We start from the raw sequence: 10550 nt of genomic DNA on the forward strand, positions 1-10550 counted from the left end.
TGCATCATCTCAGGGGGTCTGGGGACTCCTTTGGGGGGGCCCCTGTGATGGGCCATGTCACCCCCTTCTGCTGTGGATAAGCTTCCTCCCCCCTGGTGAGGACCCCTCAGCTGGGCTCCTGGGCACAGTTGGAGGATGGACAGTCACTGCACCTCTGACCAGAGGCGTTTCCAACACACACCCAAAGCCTCTCCTCTCCCCTGCCCTTTGGTGCGGGGTCTGTTCGAGCCTGGCAGCTGATAGCCCTGGGGCTGTGGTCCTCATCTTGGAGGTGTTAAACCTGTGCTCAGTGAATGTCCCCAGCCCTGAGTTGTTACTTTATCTTATCTTCATCAGCGAGAAGTGTAAGGCCTCAGTCAGGGTGTGGTAGTCTTCTCTGCAGCTTTTGTAATACAGTTTTAAAAGTCTTTTAAGAAAATGTTTAAGTCATAAAATATAATATTTCAGTCTCTGACAGGGGGCTGTGGAGAGGTGGCACTGAAGGTGTTATAGATTTTTTTTCAGTCTCGGTTGTACGGTTTTGGGTGTGGGTTTTTCCATTTCGAGTTGTATGGTGTGGGTTTGGGTTTTCTCGTTTTGGGTTGTACGGTTTGGGTTCAGGAAGGGGAGGCAATGAGAGTGGGCATCTGAGAGGTGGCCCTTCAGAACGAAAAGGGATTCCAGAGAAAAGGGGGGGGGAGCCCTTGTCACTCCTTCAGGTAAACAGCATCAGAGGCCAATTGTCTCTTGACCCTCAGCTATGGTAACCATGAATCACTCAACGCCCCATGAGGCATAAGGTGGACCCTGGATATGAGCCAGCCTAGAGCCTAGGGGCGTGAAAGACTGGCCAATGGACAGTGGACTTGAGGGGGGAACAAATGGGAAGAGTTGGTGGCACTCAGGAGAGACTAAGTCCTCCCGCAGCAGTCTGTTGCACAAAGAGTACCACTGCCTCATTGCGGATGAAGGGCTACTCCCTTCTCCGAGCTCCCAAGAGGTGGTGTATTTTATTAAACCAGTTAACCCTGTTCAATGGTGACTGGCCCACGTGTTTATTTCAAAGGGACAGTGACATTGAGGTGCTGGTGGGACTGAGGGGTGTGGGGGAGCAGAGGGGAATGGTGGGGACTGAGGGGACAAAGAAGTGGCAGAGGCTAAGGAGGATGGTGGGAATGAGGGAACTGGGAGAGCTGAGAGGGATTGCAGGAACTGAAGGGTCTGGAGAGAGCTGAGGGGGATGGTGGGGCTGAGGGAACTGGGAAAACTCTGGGGAATAGGTGGTGGTACTGAGGAGACAGGAAAGTGGCACAGGCTGAGGAGGATGGCGGGTTTAAGGGGACTTGAAGGGTCTGAAGGGACTGAGAGGGGTAAGAGGACTGTGGGGGTCTTAAGGGCCTGGGGATTCTGTGGATTTGCCAAGGGGATGGCGGGGCTGAGGGGGTGGACGGGGAGCACAGAGGGGTCCAGGACTGAAGCTCTGCCAAGCTGTGGAACCACTTACAGAGCCTCCACTTCTGCCATGACTGTCCAGAACAAGTTAAGAGCAGCTAGGAACTGACAGGGACCTACACGGAGAAGCAGAAGGTCACCAGCAACAGCAGTGAATTGGGACCTCCTGCTGCTGCCCGAGACTCTGGGTGAGGCCCCAGGGCCGGTGAGGCAGGGTGGGCATGAGGGTGCCGTGGGCTTTGGCCGCGGGCACTGGCCAGCTGGGCAGGAGCGGGCCCTGCCCGTGCTGGGGCCGCTCAGCACGGCTGCCCCGGGCGGCACAGGGGCTGTCCTTGGGCAAGGCAGCTGCGCCGGCAGGGCCCGGGAGCGGTGCCGGCTGTGCCGCGCTGCCGGGGGCTGCGGGACGGTCCCGCCGGGGCTGCGCTCGCCACAGCCCGGCCCGCTGGGCCTGGTTTTTCTTTCTAACCCTCCCGGGGAGGCTCTGAGATTGTCTCTTCCCTGATGGAAGTGCAGGTGTTGCCAAGGGAAACGTCCTGATACCGACTCAGTGTTCCCTTTGCTTCCCAGATGTCCCATCTGCTGTCCCTGTCCAGGAGGACTGTGCTATGCAGGAGGAAGATACTGAGGGAGAGCCTGGGAACACTGGCGGCTGAATCCCTCCTGATTTACTTCCATTTATAGACGGTTATAGTTGCACTTAGATAGTTAGAAGAATAGGCATATTTACATATGTAAACTGGTATTTGTATAGGTATATATGTACGTATGTATATGTTATATTGATGCATGTATATGGTTCTGTTTAGATCTGTAGTTATAATTACATACTTGTACAGTTGTGTAGCTGCATAGTTCTGTTGCTTGGGTTTTATGGATTTATACATCGGTACATTGATATTTGTATTTTTATAGATAGGTTTGTTATGTGTGTATTATATATGTCATGTCATATCTCATATGAAATATGCAATATATATTTACATCTGTATGTTGTTATGGTTATATGTATATTTACTTATATGTATATTTACTTATATTTATGTATGGAGTTGTATAATTCTATAATTCTATTTATTTAGTTCAGGAGCTCAGATTCTTTACAGAAGGATATCAATATCTTTGTATTCGTATATGGGCTGTACAGTTGTAGTAATATGTAATAAATTAAGTTGTTAAACTTCAACTGATACTTGTGTATAGTGAGTGGTTGTAGAGGGTTGCAATAAATTAATTTTTTTAACCAAAGTTGATATTTGTATGTTTTTACATAGCATGATTGTAACAATAAATTACTTTTTTAAACTTAAATTTATATTTGTGCGTTTATATATTGGCAGCATGGGAGTAGCAATTTAAAATAAATTTAATTTTTAAACTTAAGTTGATTTTTGTGTACTTGTACATTAGCAGTGCAAGTGCAACAATCTGCTATAACTTCAAGCTTTCAACTAAGTGTAGGTTCATGCTATCCAGAGCAATGAGCAGATGTAGACATGAGGATGCTGGAGGATTTTGGCCATGAAAATCTCCAGCCATGATCCCCCAGCTGCAGTCAGTCTGGGCAGGGAAACGGCACATTTGGGATGGCAGCAGAGCCACACGTTGGGTACAGACTCACTGCAGAGGCCTGCTGAGAAAATGGGACTCCCCTGAGCGTAGAACTGCAGCCAGGAGCCACCCAGGGAGGAGAAATCCACCCCCATCCCACAGGGAGCTCTTTAGGGAGCACTCCAAGTGTCCCTCTGAAGGTCATCCTGGAGAGCAGCAGCAACCAGGGATCCTGAGCCAGCTGCACTGCCTTTGGCAGCACTTTGGCAAAGGATCTGGAGCAAGGGGGAGGGAGCAACAACTGTAACTGCTGCAGGGTAGGGATGAGGGAAGGGCCGTTGACCCAAGTGCTGAAATGCTCCAAAATCCAGAAGGATGGTGGAGAACTGGGAAGCAACAAGTTCTCACAACCACTGACATGACGGAAGCGCTTTCTGTGAAGTTCCCTGCAGGAACTCCCAGGGCAGTTGATGCCATGGTCAGTAGTACCAGAAGGCAAAAATGTAGTAACACTAGGAGATGGTCTATACGCCCCACAGGCAGTGGCTTAGGAAATGATCAAATACATCTCTTACATCTTTTATATATTATATATATAGAAATACATAATATATATGATACATGAAATTTCATACATATTAATATGTATTATTTGATAGGTTTTCTTTTTTGATGTATGTTTTCACTTCATATATATCTGAAATACTCTTCCAACTTGGGAGAGTGAAGATGTATTGCTGTCCAAAACCCTCTCCCCACACAGCAATCAGCCCACGGGTGGGTGCATGCACACCTACCCACTGTCCTTGCTCTTCTCGGTATCTGGGCTGCTGTTTGCACAGAATTAGAATGAATTTAACTCGACAGACCTACAAATGGGGTGTCTAGCTTGTCATGAATACTCATGTGGCAAGGCACGACACAGAGCTCTCAAACATGCTTTCATTCCTGCTGGGGACCGATGGACTCTTAAAAGCACCAAAGATACAGAAAAGAGGTGCAAAGGATTGGCATCGTGCTACTGCTGGTATCCTCAGGTAGGAAAATCTGTGGGGTTTTTTAAGGTCATAACGTTCCAAAAACTAGGAAAGCTGCTCAGCATCAGTAGCCCAATTGTAAATGGTTTTACTGATGTGGCGAAACTGGAGTGTTAACTGTGGGCTCCATCCTTGGTTAAAATCACCTTCCCTGACTTGCAGACAAAAGCACCACCAGCAGCAGAAGCTATGTCAGTCACTTCTCTCAAAAAGCTGTGTTAAATTTGTGAAAGAAAAACATGTCAGACACTACGGATTAATGGCAAGACTCTGAGCCTTGTTTGGGGGTGAAGGAACCAGGACAAGTCCGTGGTTCCTCTTTAAGCCCTGGCCAGGCTTTGGGAGGAAACCAGAAGGAGAATGAAATCAGATGTCCCTGCACTAGAAGTTTTGTCAGATTGCTCCTTCAGCACTGTCCAAGACAGGCTACTCTCACAGCGCAGTTGGAAGCCTCGTGGCCAGCAAAGGTGGGGGCACCGCAGGATTTCCCAGTTCCTGGCTGTGGCTCTGCAGGGCTTTGCTGGGACAGCTTCCCCCAGCTGATGTGTGGATCCGAATGAAGGATGAAGCATTAGGGTATCTGGTGATGTATCTTTCTTAATCACTAGAGGCAAGCTTTTGTAGTAATGATGAGTTGCATTGCTTAGCTTATCCTTTTCTGATATTTTTTGCACTTTTGCATTAGAGTAAATTACACTATTCCTTCAGCTGGTGTCTGTATCTGTGTCTCTCACCCTCCCCACCATCAAAACAAACACACAGCCAGTTTAGTACAAGACTTGAGAGTCTGCCCTCTTTTATTTTGAAAGAGAAGAAAATTGCTGATCTGCACAAAAAGAAACAACCCTTCTCACACCTCCCTGCTGGGGTTCCCTGGAGCATGACCCAGGCAGGGGCTGCTGCTCCTGCCTGAAACCACTCCCCCCACATCTCTGCCAGCCCATCTCTTGGAGAACACTCCCGATTGCCACCGCCTCGAACAAAATTGCCACAATCCACCTTCCTTTTCTGCAGGCAGGTGAGAAAAGTATCCACTGCCAGCTCCAGGCTCCTCCAGAAACCAACTGTATTGAGTAGTGACAACCCTGAAATATCGACCTCCTTCCTTAACCTGCCCAATGGGAGCTCACACCAAGAGGCCTTTTGTCCAAGGATACCCACAGGAGAGCTCGAGGATGGAGCAGTTTGAAACGCAAGGCCTTCAGAGTTTAAACCTCCATTCATCGAATGAACACACACAAACCTGTCCCAAAGGGAAGGCAGGCAGCAAAGAGAAGCTCCTCTACCACACCACCAAACTCTGTGCTTCCTTCTGTTTCAGCTGGAGAGAGAAGGCCATGGGCTACTCCTCAGTTTGGGAAGGAACCCTGAGAACTGGCCTGCTTTGGGAGGACAGCAAAGGGAGGCTCCCCAAAGAGAAGGAAAACATTCTCTGGAAGCAAAAGATTATGGCAGTTATTTCTGCAGAAAAAAAAAGAAGAATGAAGCATTTGAAAAAGTTCCCAGATGGGAATGTCTCTCCCAACACAACAACCCCTCAGTCTCCTTGGTCTGTCAGGCAGCTCATGAATGAACCTGCAAGGCTTGGATACACATCATTTGTGTCCATCCCCAGGGCACAAGCAGCTCCCCAACAAGATTTCAAGCGACCAAAGGACAAACCTTCCCCCTCCACCTCCTGGCACCAACTCTATGGAGTCTCTTTCCATTGCAAGATCTACTTTGTGAGTCCACATTGACAAGACTTGGCTGCAGGAAGGGTTTGCGTTGTAACTGAAAGGAATAAGATGAACGTGTCTTTACAAACAGACCGTGTGAATCTGCTTGTAGATAGGACCAGGAACTTACAGATAGGGTGTGGCTTCGTGGAGACAGACATAACAGCACACACTTATTGCAATCCAAAGCAGTAAAATGGTTTTTTATTTTCTCTACTACTATTCTTATACCTCTTCACAATTTCAGTGGCTTACTGAGATTGGCTGCTTAGCAAACAATGACAAGGCTGTCTAACAAACAATGACCATTCAAGCAGTAAAACAATTAGCTATACAAGCAAAGGTGTAGTTGTTACATATTATCTGCAAGTTCTTCCTTGTACTCTCTTAATGTCCCATAACAAGAACATCCTCTCCTAGTGTCCAGAAGATCTTCTCTCATTCATTATTTTCTTGGCATTCTCTGTGGGTTTCACTGAAGCTGCAAAATTTCACTGTAATATTCTCATGGGTAAATTCTGACTGATTTCAGGTCTGACTCTGTGAGGCCCCCAGACCAGCTGTCAGCCTCATCAATAGGGAAGTGACAGAAGAAACTCTTAGTTCTTGAAAATGTTATTAATCAACACGGACTGTTGCTCAGCCAAGGCCAAACTAAATTCCTGAACCTAGAGAAAAAAAACAAAGACCGAACAGAATAATGAATAGGTTTTTTCTTTCTTTTATATAACAATATGGGGATGCATATTACAGGGGGGCATAGAGTAGGTGATTCAGGAAGTCTGTACCTTCCGAGTACCTCAGCCAGTAGGGAAAAGAAAGAGGAATATGCAGCTGGGAACTTAGGATAAAAAGGAGGCTGTGTCCCCCTACTATTTGAGACACCCCATGGGAAATGCCCATGGACTCTCCCTTTGTTCAAATAAAGTTACAGGACTCCTCTGTCTCCTTTTTGGACATAAATCTCTGTCATCGTGGATTAATTTTCCTGACAATGTTCTTCAGCGTACTAAGCCTGCCATTTTTCCCCTACTCTTCAGATGTTCAAGCTGTGCTCGGTTCTGCAACAAACTTGCCCACTTGTTCGTCAAGATGTCCACACCCATTCCTCCAGAACGTGATTGGTCCTTTCAGGTGATTAGTTACAGATTGCTTAGTGAAGATCCCGCACCCGCTCTTCCAGACCCTGATAGGTTATTTCAAATTGCATAGTTTTGAAGACATTAACACCCATATCTCCTCTCAGGAGCACTGGGAAATCAGCAGCAACATGAAATGGCTGTGGGGGAGGGCAGCGCAGCCAGGGACAGGGAATGCCTGTCCTCAGAGGGGCAGCTGAGCTTTCTGAGTTGTCTGCTTGGGAGAAAGACTGAGGGGCCACTGCTTTCTGCATCTTCCTAAGGAGGGGCTGTGGAGAGGGAGGTGCCGATCTCCTCTCATAGAACAATAGTCAGCGTTAGAAGGGCCCTTCAAAGGTCTCCCTGGGATCCAGTGAAAGGGCAGGAGTGAGTGATTCAAAGCTGCACTAGGAGAGGTTTAAATTTAACAGGAGAAAACATTTCCTTGAGGTGTGGTCGATGCCCCAAGTCTGCCAGTGTTCCAGAGGCATTTGGGCAATGTCCTTAACACCCTGCTTTAACTTTAGGTCAGACCTGAAGGTATCAGGCAGTTGGACTAGATGGTCATTGTAGGGCCTGTTATAAACAAGTTCTTGAGAGTTGGCTTTTGCTGTATGTTGTACGGGTTACGAATTATGAGTTATAATATTAAATATTATGATATTTTCCTTGGGAAATATCAAGATAATGGTATATGTTAAAATGTTTAATGTTGTTAAAATAGTCCGGATGTAAACTTGGTTTTTATAAGGGTTGTATCATTTTGCGTGCTGTAATGTCAGTTCTGTAAATTTGCAATGGGACAAGCTCTTGCTAGCCAAACTTCAAAGACACAACCATAAAAGGAGTGGGATTCCATCCAGTGAGGACCCTGATGACCACAGCAACAGAATTGCGCCAGCAGCTAAAAGAGTGATGGGGGCGAGACTATGCTAGCTGTTGCTGAGAGGGTTCAGCCTGGAAGAAGACACTTCCCCACCCAAGACTTCCTGGTGCTGTATTGATGGGGCTTCGGGAGAACACAAAAGCACAGCTTATAGGCAAAGAGGTGACATTTGAGCACAAGTCTCTTGTCCACATTTGTGTCTTGCCAACCTCACACTCCTTGTCTCTGCTGATTTTTCTGCTTCTCTCACCCACCTGCACTTTGTACATCCCTTCTGGATAGCCCTCCATGTAGTGAGGCTGTCCTGGTCGGCATCAAGCAGCACAGAGAAACCAGAGCAGAGCTGAAGCACCGGTGGCTGGGCAGAGAGGAGCACTAGAGGCAGGCTGGGGGCTTGGTCCTGTGTGGAGACCAGCTGCCTCTGCTGCCTGCTCTGCCTTTGGCATCTGCTGCCCTGCAGGGTGAAAGCACCACCCAGAGACTGTGTGAGGGAAATAATTTATTTCCTTTTCCTTCAATAAAGATTTGTGAGAGCCCTGCTAGAGTTGCTGGCAGGTTGGCCTCTTGCAGGGCTGGGGAGAGTCCTGGGGGCCCTTCTCTTAATGGGGTACAAGGGTCCCCGTGGCAATTGGTCCCAGCCCAGGACAGGGGTGGAGGGACTGAAGTTGCTGCCCTGGGCAGAGGGATCTGCTCCTGTCACCACCTTCTGCCGTGGCTGCTCCTGGGGCCTGTCCTGCTCCATGGGGACAGGTGCAAGGGACCCCTGGGGAGAGCAGCCTCTGATGTGCCGGCATCCTCCTCCACATCATAGCCACTGGCAGGAGCCCTCATCCAGGAACTGCTGGTCTGGGAGTTGCTGGAGCTGGTATAGCTGGAGCTGGAACTGCTGGAGCTGGCACTGGCCATAGGACCGTTGTTCCCGTCCCTGACAGCACCAGAGCGCAGCAGCCTCTGGGCCTCCTTGCTGCACTGGCCCACAATGATGCTGATGATGCCATGAACCAGCGGTGCCGTGTGTTGCTTGAGGACAGGCTGCAGCACACGGACCAACACCTCGGCATTCAGCCCGCTGACGCACAGGTCGTGCAGGATGGAGCTCTCTGCGGCCTGAACCATCCACCACTGGTGCCGGAATATCCCTTCCAGCCTCTGGCGCAGCCAGGGCCGCACGGGCTCCAGCAGCTGCGGTTGTCCACGGAAAAGTCCGGCCCACTCCTTGGGCAGGAGGCCACCCAGGAACTCCAGCCCTGAGAGGCCCTGCTCAGCTGGGGACAGTGTCCCCTGTGGAGGAGCTGGACGGGGCACCACAGGGCCATGGGGACTGTTCTTGTCCAGGAAGCCAGGAACTCTCCCTGCCTGGCTGGTGGCCTCTGGCAGCCTCTCAGGGCTGGTGCTGGCTGTGTCTAGGTACTCGTCTGTGTGGTCAGAAAGCCTGACAGTCTCTATTGGTGTCCTGCAGAGTGGGCACGAGGGATTTCTGTGTGCCCACCGCAGGATGCAGCCCAGGCAGAAGCGGTGGTGACAGGGCAGAGCAGAAGTCACATCCTTCTGAGAGTCCTGGCAGATGGGGCAGTTGCCATCTGTCTCCATGGCCATGTCTCGGCTCTGCAGCACATTTGGGAGCAACCTATGGTGCCCAGCTACCCCAACCAGGCAGGGCTGGGAAACAGGAGTGATGGCTCCGGGACTGGCATCAAGATCTGCCAAGAACAGGCCGCACCCGGCAACAGAGAAACCTGGCTTGATCCTCTCGGCCTTGCAGTCTTGCTCAGTAGGAGTTCAGGCTGGAGCCAGAGTGGCTCTGCCAATGTCTGAACGTAAGCAGTGAGGGGACACTATGTCACAATCCATCCCCCTGTGATGTCACAGTCCACTGCTCCGTGGCACCAGCTTCCACCCACAGTGACAGCACCAAAGGCATTCCACCTCCTTGGAACCCCAAGATATGCAGTGAGGGACGTGAGGTCACAATCCAGTGCTCAGTGGTGCCACTGTCTGCCCTTCAGACTCCTCTACCCTGTGATGACACAGCAGGCCTTTCATCCCTGCAGGCACACGTTGTCAGGAGAAAAAAAGAAACACTGTTTCTTAGTTTCAATTTCTGCATTTCCATGTTGCTCTCTCTCAGCCACCTGCATCACATGTCCTTGGCCCTGTCTCTAATCCCTGCTCCTGACACCTTGCCATGGTTTCCTGGGGACAGTCCTGGACTCTATTCACAGGGCCTATCATCAAACTCCCTGTGAGAGGCCATGACATCCAGGCCTTTCAGGCCAGGCTCTGTACAAGTTTTTTCCCTTTTGGTTTAAAAGTCAGAGTTTGTCCTCTCTGCAGCCCTGCTGGATTGAGGGTGGCTAGCACAAGGACACTTTGTGTCTGTGTTTAGGACTGTGGGACTCTTCTGCCTTGCTTGTCAGTAAAATGGGTCCCCTTAGTGCTGTCTAGGAGGGCTCCAAAGCCAGGAAGGAATTCTCTCTGCCTTTTGTTTCAGCAGCAGTTCTTTCATTGGCACAATGACAAGGCCAGGCCTCCATCGTGGGAGAACTCCTGTGGTGACAAGGACACACTCCAAAGGACAGCATGTGGGGCCCTGAACAAAGGAAATCTGCAAATACACAAATGATGCCCCAGCGGTGCAGCTCTACTTTTCTCCTCCTGCCTTTGGTGAGTTGTTCTCCTCACCTGAATCCTGAAGACTGGGAAGGGCACTGTGCCAGCAAGGTGCAGTCTGACACTTCACTGCTGACCAAGCAAAAGCCCCTTTGTATTGTTCAAGCTACAGAACTGTGGGAATAAATAAAATGTGTCTGAA

The sequence above is a fragment of the Aphelocoma coerulescens genome, chromosome 1A, assembly GCF_041296385.1.
Source record: "Aphelocoma coerulescens isolate FSJ_1873_10779 chromosome 1A, UR_Acoe_1.0, whole genome shotgun sequence".
NCBI classification, from domain to species: Eukaryota; Metazoa; Chordata; class Aves; order Passeriformes; family Corvidae; genus Aphelocoma; species Aphelocoma coerulescens.